At 36.6% G+C, this 12492-nt stretch overlaps 1 protein-coding gene across 2 annotated transcripts in view; it reads left to right on the forward strand.

The window, feature by feature from the left end:
- SMCHD1 (structural maintenance of chromosomes flexible hinge domain containing 1) overlaps positions 1–12492 on the forward strand; it is a 120474-nt gene that overhangs the window by 18399 nt on the left and 89583 nt on the right. The gene's annotated exons all lie outside the window — the stretch shown is intronic.

The following is a 12492-nucleotide window of genomic DNA, read 5'->3' on the forward strand; positions in this document are numbered from 1 at the left end:
CAGTCTGTTGTTCCATGTCCAGTTCTAAGTGCTGCTTCCTGACCTGCATACAGATTTCTCAGGAGGCAGGTCAGGTGGTCTGGTATTCCCATCTCTTGAAGAATTGTCCACAGTTTGTTGTGATCCACACAGTCAAAGGCTATAGAATAGTCAAAAAGCAGAAATAGATGCTTTTCTGGAACTGTCTTGCTTTTTCGATGATCCAGCAGATGTTGGCAATTTGCTCTCCGATTCCTCTGCCTTTTCTAAATACAGTTTGAACATCTGGAAGTTCATGGTTCATGTACTGTTGAAGCCTGGCTTGGAGAATTTTGAGGATTACTTTGCTAGCGTGTGAGATGAGTGCAGTTGTGTGGTAGTTTGAGCCTTCTTTGGCATTGCTTTTCTTTGGGATTGGAATAAAAACTGACCTTTTCCAGTCCTGTGGCTGCTGCTGAGTTTGTCAAATTTGCTGGCTAACCTTTAGGTCATTTTTTAAAAATCTGACAGACTTAAAAACTTTTAAAAACATTACTTAATTATTTTTGGCTAGCTGGGTCTTTGTTGCTATGTGTTGGCTTTCTCTAGGTGTGAGAGCAGTGGCTTCTCTTGTTGCAGAGCCCTGGCTCTAGGTACACAGACTTCAGTAGTTGCAGTGAGGGAGCCTCAGTAGTTGTAGCAGATGGCCCCATAGTTAGGGCGCATGGACTTAGTTGCTCCACAGCATGTGGAATCGTCTCAGAGCAACGATCGAACTTACGTCCCCTTTGGCAGGTGGATTCTCATCCACTAACAACCAGGGAAGTCCAGGTCAACTTATTTTTTGGTTCAGTTCAAAGTAAATTACAGATACCAGTAAACTTTCTCCTGTTGCATCAAGTATTGATATCATTATGTAGAATTCAATTTTTTCTTCTGAAGTAAAATTTACCTTGAAATGCTCCCATCTGTCTTAAGTATATCTTCATTAAATGCATTTATTTTTATGGTCATATAATTCATACCAAAGTTGTGCAGCCATCACAACTAATTCTGAACGTTTTCATACTCCAAAAGAAACCCTGTACCCATTTATAGTCAATGCTGCCTCTCATTGCAATCACTGGTATACTTTGGATAGTTGTTAATCTACTTCACTTGTGTTTCTCAGGGATTTCAATTAACATTTTAAACAGTCCACTTTGATGCCAGTTTAATATCAATAATGCACAAAAACTTTGTTTCTATATAACTTTATTCCCCTCTCCTTTGTATTATTATTTTCATATAAACGATGACATTATACCTTATAACCCTGTCAATACAGTTTTACAGTTAGTGCTTTAAATAGCTGTTTTTTAAATCAGATTGGCAGAGAGTTGTAAAGAATACACTGTCCTTTTCTATTTATATAGTTACCTCTACTTTATTCTTTATTTTTTCTGGTATTCAGATTACTTCCTGAAGTCTTTCCAGTTTGTTCAGCAGACTCTTCTTCAGTAGCTATTTCATAGCAGATGTGCTAATGACAGATTCCCTCAGGTTTTATCTGTCAGTGTCTTAATTTCCCCTTCAGTTTTGAAGGCTACTTGTGCTGAATAAAGAGTTCTTGGTTGACAGTCTTTTTCTGGCAATACTTCAAATATGTTAACCTACTGTCTTCTGATTCCATAGTTTCTGATGAGCAATCAGCTTTTAATCTTGAGTATCCCTTGTATGTGATTAGTCACTTCTCTCTTTCACTTTCAAAGTTCTCTTTTTTCCTCTGACTTCTGATACTTGGATTGTGGTATGTATGGTTTTTAAGTTGATTATATTTGGTGTTTGTTGAACTTCTTTGAGGTCTAGATGAAGATTTTCATCAAATTTGGGAAGTTTTTGGCCATTACTCAAATATTCTTCCTCTCCTGTCCTTACGTGGCTCATCTTTGTTTCATTTCTTGGACTGAATAATTTTAATCAACCTGTCTTTAAGTTCACCGATTATTTCTTCTGCCTGTTCATATCTGTTCATGAGTCACCTTATTGAAATTTCTTTTGAGGTTTTCTTTTTTTTTTTAATCCAGAATTCGTTTAGTTCTTTGTAGTTTCTGTTTTTTACTGATAGTCTATATTTGGTGAAATATTGTTTTTGTACTTTACTTCATTAGAAATAATTTATTAGTTCACTGAATGTATTTAAAATGGCTGATTTATTTTTTAAATTTTTAAAAATTGAAATATAGTTGATTTACAAGGCTGTGTTAATTTATACTGTACAGCAAAGTGATTCATTTATACATATATATATATTCTTTTTTAAAAAAATTCTTTTCCATTATGGTTTATCACAGAATACTGAATATAGTTCCCTGTGCTATACAGTAGGACCTTGTTTATCCATCTTACGTATACTGGTTTGCATCTGCTAACTCCAAACTCCCGCTCCCTCCCTCTCCCACTTTCCACCCTTGGCAATTACAAGTCCGTGCTCTATGTCTTTGAGCCTGTTTCTGTTTTATAAATGTTCATTTGTGTCATATTTTAGATTCCACATATAGGTGATATCATATAGTATTTGTTTTTCTCTTTTCTGACTTCAATTAGTGTGATAATCTCTAGGTCCATTCATGTTGTTGCAGATGGCATTGTTTCATTCTTTTTTGTGTCTGAGTAGCATTCCATTGTATATATGTACCAGGTCTTTGTCATCCCTCATTTGTCAGTGGATATTTAGGTTGTTTCTGTGTCTTGGCTATTTTGAGTGGTGCTGCTGTGAGCATGGGGGTGCATGTGTATTTTTGTCCAGATATATGCTCAGGAGTAGGGTTGCCAGATCATATGGTAATATGATCTGTTTTTAGTTTTTTGAGGAAGCTCCATAATGTTTTCCATAGTGGCTTCATTAAGTGACATTCCCACCAACAGTGGAGAAGGGTTGCTTTTTCTCTACATCCTCTCCAGCATTTGTTATAAAATAGCTGACTTAAAGCTTAGTCTGGTAAGTCTAGTTAAGACCTGGGCTTTCTCTGGGACAGTTTCTACTGAGAGCTGTTTTTCCTGTGTGTAGGTCAGATTTTAATATTTCTTGGTGTGGCACATAGCTTTCTGTTTAGAACAGGATATTTAAATAATGTAGTGTGGCAGATCTGGAAATTAAATTTATCTCCCTTCCCAGGGTTTATTGGAACTTCTTTGTAGCTCAAATGGTAAAGAATCTGTCTGCAATGAGGGAAGCTTGGGTTCAATTCCTGGGTCAGGAAGATCCCCTGGAGAAGGGAATGGCAATCTGCTCCGGTATTCTTGCCTGGAGAATCCCATGGACAGAGAAGCCTGGTGGGCTACAGTCTGTGGGGGTCGCAAAGAGTCAGACAGGACTGAGCGACTTAACAAGCACGCACACCCATGACTTACTGTTCCTCTTGTCTTTTTGTTGCTTGTGTAGTGACTTCCCTAGACTAATTCTGTAAAACTTGTATTCTTTATATTGTGCTGCCTCTGAAGTCTCTGCTCAGTTAATCTAATGGTCAGTTGATGACCAGACATTTTTCTTAAGTGTCTGGAACCATTGAGTCTTCCAGCTCTTGCCAAGGGGTTCTGTGTGCACATGGGCCATGTTTTTAATGTTCCTACAGGAAGTGGACTGCTCTGCCTTAGCTTGTAAGTCTTGCTTGCACTGAATATCAAAGTCAGCCATAAATGAGAGATTAGGGCCTTCTCAGTACTTTCTTGAGTATAGATACAGTCCTGAATAGGAGTGTGATCTTCTTGATTCTCGTGAATGTGTTGGAGCTTTTCAAAACCACTATGGACCTCCCATCCTCCAGCTTTTCCTTCTAAATTTTTGGCCAGATTTGTGTTTTTTTTCCAACTGTTTTCATTGCCTCAGTCAGCTATGATGATAAACATCTGCCCCTGATTGCTTCTGACAAATGACCTAGGGAAAATGCTTTTCACACTGAGCAAGTTCTGAGTTAGGTCAAATAAAGGCAAACCCTGCAAGTGGAGGTTTCTAGGGTACTGTCAGATCCAATAATGGCAGTTCTATGGGGAAGGAACTTCTGGGAAACTCCAAACTTATTCCAGCGACTCCTAGGCTGTCAGTTTTCACAATGACTGCAGGGCTGTTGGTTTCCAAGGCTTCTGTAGAGCTGGTGAGAGGGAAATGGGATAGGGTATGTGAAAACATAACAGAGGTAGCAGTTTTTACCAAAGACTCATCGATGTGTCTTAAATAACCACTCCTTGGATTATTGGTAAGACATTAATATTTGTGGAGGTTTGAGAAAGTTGATTTTGACAATTTTTTCAGTTATTGTTTTTGCTTTTAACAAAGTGGATTTTCATAGGTTCTTAATGTGCCATTCTGGAAGTGATCATCCAATTAACTGGGTTTTGACGAGTATGTAGTACACTTGTGTAATCCAAACCCCTAAGATACAGAACATTACCTGGATATAGGAAATTTGCTCATGAATGAGGCACTGTTAGTCATTGCCTTATAAATTAAGTTAGGTACCTAAGGACATTGTTGTATTACTGTTTTTTCATTTAATCTATTTTGTGGAAGAAAGGTGACATTAGTTAGGTCACTGGGTGGCCATAATTCAGGTGTGTGTTGGATCAGTGCTACTTTCTGCACCATCAACTTGCTCAGTAATTGAAACGCTCTCAACTCAAGTCAACCATTTTTGGGAAAATAAAAATAGCATGCCACATGGCTCACTTCCCATGCCATTTTTAGGTTGTAGAAATGGACTTCTAACAGGATTTTCCCTAAAGAAAAAGCTCCTTTGTCTTCAGTATTTTTCTGCGATGAAGATGATATTTCAAGTAGATATTTGCATTTAGTTGAATTTAGAGAATGAGAATGTAACATGTAGCCACCCTACTTTGATTTGGTTATTTTCATTGTGTCTCACAGGTACATTCCAGAGCTCAGTTAGGGATATGTGGCCATTTGTCACTTTTGTGAAGATGAAGCTGTCTTCATTGAACCTGATTCTTTTTTCCCCCCCGTCGGTAGATTTGAGATAGTGAGATATAAATATACATATGTATAGTCACTCTGCCATATTTCCTGGCAATCACTTGCATTGTTTTTAGTTTCTTTTTACTAATTTGATCATCTCTTCTATTCCTTTTTCTTACTTTCTAAAATTTTTATGACATAGTCTCATAAAGATTTTGCTTCTGTTTTCTAATGTGTCCTCTTATATTGAATCAAGAATAAGAGTGAGATATTTTCTGAGATTCTTCTAGACTGTGATATAAATTTATTTTGAAGGCGGCAACTTTAAGTTCTTCAGAGGAACTACTTCTGTGATGCAAAATTGTTTCTTAAGGTCTTGAATTATATTTATGCTTGTATTTCTCTTCATGAAGGGAGATTTATATTTCCCTTGAGTTTGGGCATAGGAATTTTCTGGACTCATTTACACAAGTATAAAACTTATTGGAAATTACTATTTTTGGCCTTATTTGTTATAATAGGGTTTTTGCTTAGGTTGGGCTTACTGCCTGGTCATTATGAATGTCCTTTTCTAATCAGTGAACAGAATTGCTTAGTTTTGAATCAGATTAAGTATGTATATATTGTTTTATCTCTGAGTTGCCCCATCCCAAACTTTTGATATACTTTCCCATATGTGTTTTAAGGAGAATGTTTAGGGGAGGGTATTTTCAGCTTATTTGCTAGAAGTATTGTTACAGTAATTAAAGTCTTTGAACCTATTTAACTGTTTTTTTAGTAGACAGTATGTTCATAGAATTTAATTAGCTATAATTCTTGATTTATGACAGTATATCAATTCAAAACATTTACTTTTAAAGTTTATTTATTGAAACATTTAATAAGCTGAATAGCCAGAATTTGCCCCCAATCTGATAAGTAGAATATTTCCTGTGACTTACTTCTGTGTCCTCCTCACTTACTCTACCTATTCCTCCACCAAAGTTAACAAGTATTTTGCATTGTTTTTGTTTCCTTTTTTATTAGTGAAATGTGTATATCTAATTTTCCTTGTTTTTGATAATACAAAACATAATCATACTGTATGTTGACCTACAAGGGACTTGCATTTTCATTTAGTGTTAGATTACTAAGATTTTTTACTTGTGTGGGGTCTGTAGTTCATTCATTTTCACAACTGTGTAATCTTTTGTGTACACCAAAAAGAAATCTCACTGTATTTATCGTCTCCAGTCAGAGGCATTTGACTTTCTCCCCCGATTCTTAGCAGTTGCTGGCAGTATTATCTTATGCATGCACTGTGTGTGGAGTGTTCTGTTATGTATGTTTCCTGGTCCAGATCTACATAAGCTGTTAGGTGAATACCTAGGAGGGAATTTGTAGGTTATAAAAATGAATGTTACTTACAAAGTAGTGGTGAATTATTTTCCAAAGTGATAAATTATAGTTTATACTTTAAACCACTTAATAAAAGTTTGATAAAACTCACTGGGGAAACCATTTGGGTCTGGTCTGTTTTTTGTGAGAGGAATTTTTAACTGTTGCTTTGATTTCTCTACAGGGTTATAAGTATATTTTGGCTTTCCACTATTGATTTAGTGTTGGTGCATTCTGTTTTTACTAGAAATTACTCCATTTCATTAAATTTTCAATTTTATTGGCATATAGTTATTGGTAATGTTGTAAGAGCCAGTGTTTGATTTGTTTTCTGTTTTCCTGTTTTCCAATTCTTTGATTTTTTATCTTTATCATATATACCCTTCTTATTTTGGGTTTACATGCTTTTTTTGGTAGTATCTTGATGTAGAATCTTAAGAGTTTTTTTCTTTTTTTTTTTTTACTTCTTTTCTAAGTTGAGTATTTTGTGTTAAAAGTTTTCTTCTCAGGATTACTTTTACTGTATCCCACAAATTTTAACATGCTTTAATTTCTCTGTCATTGATTTTAGTGTAACTTTTGTTTTCCTTGCAGCTTCATTTTTTGATCCATGGATCTTTTTTGGAATGTGGTGTTCAATTTTCAAATGTTCCCAATAGATTTTCTTGCCTTTCTAGTTTAATTATAGTCAGAAAACATGCTCTATGTTGTTTCAGTTCTTTTAAATTTGTTGAGATTTGTTTTATGATGTAGGATATAATCTATATTTTGGTGAATTTTCTGTGTCCCTGAAAAGAATGTGTATTTTGCTGTGGTTGGGAGTAGTGTTCTGTAAGATTCAATTAGATTCTATCAGTGAATGATATTGTTCAGTTCTTTCTTTTCCTTGTTGATTTTCTGTGTAGCAGTGACTTAGAGAGGGGTATTGAAGAGCTCCACTTATTTGCAGGTTTGTTGATCTTCTCTTTTCAGTTTTCTGAATTTTTGCTCTGTGTATCTTTAACTTGTGTTAGTTTATGCACAATTAGGATTGTTAGAACTTTTCTGTGAACTGACCCTGTCATCATTTTATAATGCTGCTGTATGCTGTGCGTAGTCACTCAGTTGTGTCCTACTCTTTGCAACCCCATTGACTGTAGCCCACCAGGCACCTCTGTCCATAGGGCTTCTCCAGGAAGGAATACTGGAGTGGGTTGCCATACCCTCCCCCATAATGCTGCTATGTCCCTGTAATTTCTAGCTCTGAAGTGTATTTTATGTGCTACTGTAGCCATTCCAGCTTTCCTTTGGTTCATGTTTGGTGTATCTTTTCATATCTGTTTTCTTTTAAAATACCTATATCATTATGTTTGTAATGAGTTTCTTACAGACAACATATGGTTGGGTCATTTTTAAATTCAGCCTGCCATTTTACTGTAATTATTGATACATTAGTACTTCTATTTGTTCCTTTTGTTTTGCATCTGCCTTTTCTGGGCCTTTTTGTGGTTTACTTGAACATATTTTGCTATACCATTTTCTTTATAGTGTTTTTTAATATATCCTTTATTTTTTGATGGTTGCTCCAGGGAATACTCTTAAGTATGGACATTTGCCACTTAAAGTGAATTATAGAAATTTCACCAAATTATTTAGGTATTTTAACTTTCTCCCATTGATTATTTAGTTTTAAGTGTTACTGCTACACACATTGAGAACTACATCACACAGCGTTATTTTTATTTCAGTAGTCTAATGTAATTTTAAAATCTCAAGCAGAGAAAAGTAGTCTGTTTTATTTACCTGCGTATTTGTTTCATTGTTCATTCTTCATTTCCTGGTGCTACTCTTATTGTGTGTATGTGAAATTTGCTCAGTTGTGTCCGACTCTTTGTGACTCCATAGACTTTACAGTCCTTGGAATTCTCCAGGCCAGAATACTGGAGTGGGTAGCTATTTCCTTCTCCAACTGTTTTATTAACTTTGTCTAATAGTCATATATTTCCTACAGCTTCATTGTCATTAGTATTAAATTGATAACTCTTTCTCCAACCTTTTAATCTACTGTCTCTTTATGTTTAAAGAGTTTCTTTTAGGCAGCATTTAGTTGTGTATTGAAATTTAATGATCTCTGCCCTTTAATGGAGATGCTTAGACCAATTGGGCTTCCCTTGTGGCTCGGTAAAGAATCTGCCTGCAATGCAGGAGACCTGGGTTCCATCCCTGGGTTGGGAAGATCCCCTGGAGAAGGGAAAGGCTACCCATTCCAGTATTCTGGCCTGGGGAATTCCATGGACTGTATAGTCCACAGGGTGCAAACAGTTGGACACGACTGAGCAACTTTCACTTTAACTTTCTTTAGACCAGTTACATTTAATATGATTATCAGTATGCTTGGTTACCATCTTTGTTATTTATCCCCCCCCCCCCGTTTCCCTTTTTTCTGCCTTATTTCAAATTGAGTATATGTGTATGTGTGTCTCCATTATTTCCTTAATTGATTTATTAGCTGTTATTCTGTTGTTTTACTGGTAATTAGGATTCATAGTATGCATCTTTAATTTATCACAGTTCTACTCTCTTAGCAGATTTCAGTTGCACAATACAGTGTTACTGGCTGTACTTACGATGTTATATACATTAGCTCCTCAGGGCTCCTCATCGTATTGCTGAAAGTTTGTACTCTTTTACCAACCTCTGTTTCCCACACTCCCCAGCCTCTGTCAACCAGTTTTCTGCTCTGTTTCTATGAGTGTCTTTTTAACAGTCATTTTCTTAAAAACGTGGTAAAAATACAGCATTACATTAAAGTGTATTATTCAGTGACATTAATTATATTCAGTGTTTTACAACCGTTACCATTATGTAGTTTCAAAATTTTTTGTGTTCCCCAAACTGGAACTCTGTACCCATTAAACAATAACCCTGTATTCTCTGCCCCTCCACCTGCTGATAACCACAGTTCTACTTTCTGTCTCAGTGAATTTGCATGTTCTTGGTACCTCATTTAAGAGGAATCATACAGTATTTGTCATTTTGTTTATTTCATTTTGTCATTTGGTTTATATCACTTAGCATAATGTTTTCAAGGTTCACCCATGTTGTAGCTTTTATTAGAACTTCATCCCTTTTTATGGCTGAATTATGCCGCTATACTACGTTTTTCCATTCATAGGTTAAAGGACACTTGTCTGGTTTTTACCTTTTTTTGCATATTGTAAATAGTGTTGCTGTAAACATTCATATACAAGCATCAGTTTGAGTCCCTGAGTCAGTTTATGTTTACCCACATATTTACCATTTCTGGTAGTCTTCATTCCTTTGTTTAAATTCACAGAATAATTTTCATTTCTGAAGGTCTTTCAACAGTTTTTGTAATTCAAGATTGCTGTCAGTAAATTTTTTCAGCTTTTGAATATCTGATTAAGTCTGGATCTCTCCCTACTCTCTTTCCCCCTTTTAAAGAAATTTTTGTTGAGTATAGAATTTTAGGTTGACTCTGGTAAAAAAATTCTGCCTGCAATGCGGGAGACCTGGGTTCAATCCCTGGGTTGGGAAGATCTCTTGGAGAAGGGAAAGGCTACCCACTCCAGTATTTTTGCCTGGAGAATTCCATGAACTGTAGAGTCCATGGGGTTGCAAAGAGTCAGACATGACTGAGCAAGTTTGACTTTCGCTTTCTAAAAAATTTCAGTACATTAGAAATGCCACTCCCATTTTCTACTGACTTGCATATTTTACAATGAAAAGTCTATTGTCATTCTTATCTTTGTTTCTCAGAATATATGGTGTCTGTTTTCTCTGTCTCTTTAAGATGTTCTTTTTATTGTTGGTGTTATATACATTGTGTGTGTGTGTTGGAGCACTGTAAATATGCATACATGTTGTGTGGTTTATTTGTATATTGTGTGGGGTGTTTGTATATATGCATTGTGTGGGGGCAAGTTTATGTTTTGTTGTGTGGAGATTGAGTTTGTGTATGGCAGTTGCTTTATTGTTTGTGTGCTTTGTTTTGTAGGTCTAGTATGACGCTGTTTGACCTGGTCATTGTTATCTTTATTTTGGAAATTGATACATAGGTGGAAACCTTTTATACCAATTGAAATATTTTTATCCCGTTATTTCTGTTTTTTTAATTGGTTGCAACTTTTTGTTGTTGCTTTTGAAAACACTGTTCTACGTTTTTTCTCTTTTAATATTTTAGAATTTATATCCTTATTTTCCTGGTTGTCTCTGAAATTTAAAAATGCATATTTATCTTCAGACATCTCACTTCTCCCATATTAAAGAATTTAGAGTACTTTTATCTCTAATCACTTCCTTCCCAAAGTTTTCAGTTCAGTTGCTCAGTCGTGTCCGACTCTTTGTGACCCTATGGACTGCAGTATGCCAGGTCTCCCTGTCCATCACCAAGTCCCGGAGCTTGCTCAAACTCATGTCCGTTGAGTCGGTGATGCCATCCAACCATCTCATCCTCTATCTTCCCCTTCTCCTCACACCTTCAATCTTTCCCATCATCAGGGTCTTTTCAAATGAGTCAGCTCTTTGCATCAGGTGGTCAAAGTACTGGACTTTCAGCTTCAGCATCAGTCCTTCCAATGAAAATTCAGGACTCATTTCCTTTAGGATGGACTGGTTGGATCTCTTTGCAGTCCAAGGGACTCTCAAGAGTCTTCTCCAACACCACAGTTCAAAAGCTTGAATTGTTCGGCACTCAGCTTTCTTTATAGTCCAACTCTCACACCCATACATGACTATGGAAAAACCATAGCCTTGACTAGACGGACCTTTGTTGGCAAAGTAATGTCTCTGCTTTTTAGTATGCTGTCTAGGTTGGTCATAACTTTTCTTCGAAGGAGCAAGCATCTTTTAATTTTATGGCTGCAGTCATCATCTGCAGTGATTTTGGAGCCCCACAAAATAAAGTGTCTCACTGTTTCCATTGCTTCCCCATCTATCTGCCATGAAGTGATGAGACCAGATGCCACGATCTTAGTTTTCTGAATGTTGAGTTTTAAGCCAACTTTTTCACTCTCCTCTTTCACTTTCATCAAGAGGCTCTTTAGTAGTTCTTCACTTTTCTGCCATAAGGGTGGTGTCATTTGCATATCTGAGGTTATTGATACTTCTCCCGGCAATCTTGATTCCAGCTTGTGCTTCATCCAGCCCAGCATTTATCATGATGTACTCCACATATAAGTTAAATAAGCAGGGTGACAATATACCTTGATGTACTCCTTTCCTGACTTGGAACCAGTCTATTGTTCCATGTCCAGTTTTAACTGTTGCTTCTTGACCTGCATACAGATTTCTCAGGAGGCAGGTCAGGTGGTCTGGTATGCCCATCTCTTGAAGAATTGTCCACAGTTTGTTGTGATCCACAGTCAAAGGCTTTGGTGGAGTCAGTAAAGCAGAAGTAGATGTTTTTCTGGATATTTATTTGTTGCTGCACATGGGCTTTCTGTAGTTTGAGGAGGTGGGGGCCACTCTGTAGTTGTGATGTGTGGGCTTCTCCTTGCATTGGTGTCTTTTGTTGTAGAACGCAGGTTCTAGGGCATGCGGGCTTCAGTAGCTGTGGCACACGGCCTTAGTTGCTTTGTGGCATGTGGAGTCCTCTTGGACCACGGATCAAATCTTTGTCCCCCATACTGGCAGCTAGACTCCCAGCCACTGGACCGCAAGGGAGGCTCCCAGAGTTACACTTCTGTTGTATAGTATTTCAAGTATGATTTGGAATTCCCCAAATTATATACAACATTTTTTCTAACAAAGAATTAAAAATTTTTAACATATATTTAAAAAATTAACCTGTGTACTGATAATATTATGATTCCCTTGTGTGTCAGATTGTGCTTGTAGGAACATTGCTTTAGAGCAATCTCTTAATGGCAAATTCCCTTGGTTTTTGTCTGTAAATTATTTAGCCCTAGTTCACAGTTCTTTACTGACGTTTTCTCTTGGCCCTTTGGAGATAATATTCCACCATCTTATCCTGTTGCTATCAAAGCCTGCGAAGCCATTTATCTTCTCAGTGTTTGCTAGTTATTCTGTTTTGTTCTTAGTATTCACTGTGAAGTGGATTTCTTTTTATGTATCCTGTTTGGGCTCTTTTGGTCTGAATCTGTGGATCTATGCCTTTTAGTGATTTGAGAATATTTGCAGCTATTATTCATTCTCTCCTCTCTTTCTTGAACTACATTTAAACTTGTGTAAGATATTATCCTTTA

This window comes from Cervus elaphus, chromosome 27 (assembly GCF_910594005.1).
Source record: "Cervus elaphus chromosome 27, mCerEla1.1, whole genome shotgun sequence".
NCBI lineage: Eukaryota > Metazoa > Chordata > Mammalia > Artiodactyla > Cervidae > Cervus > Cervus elaphus.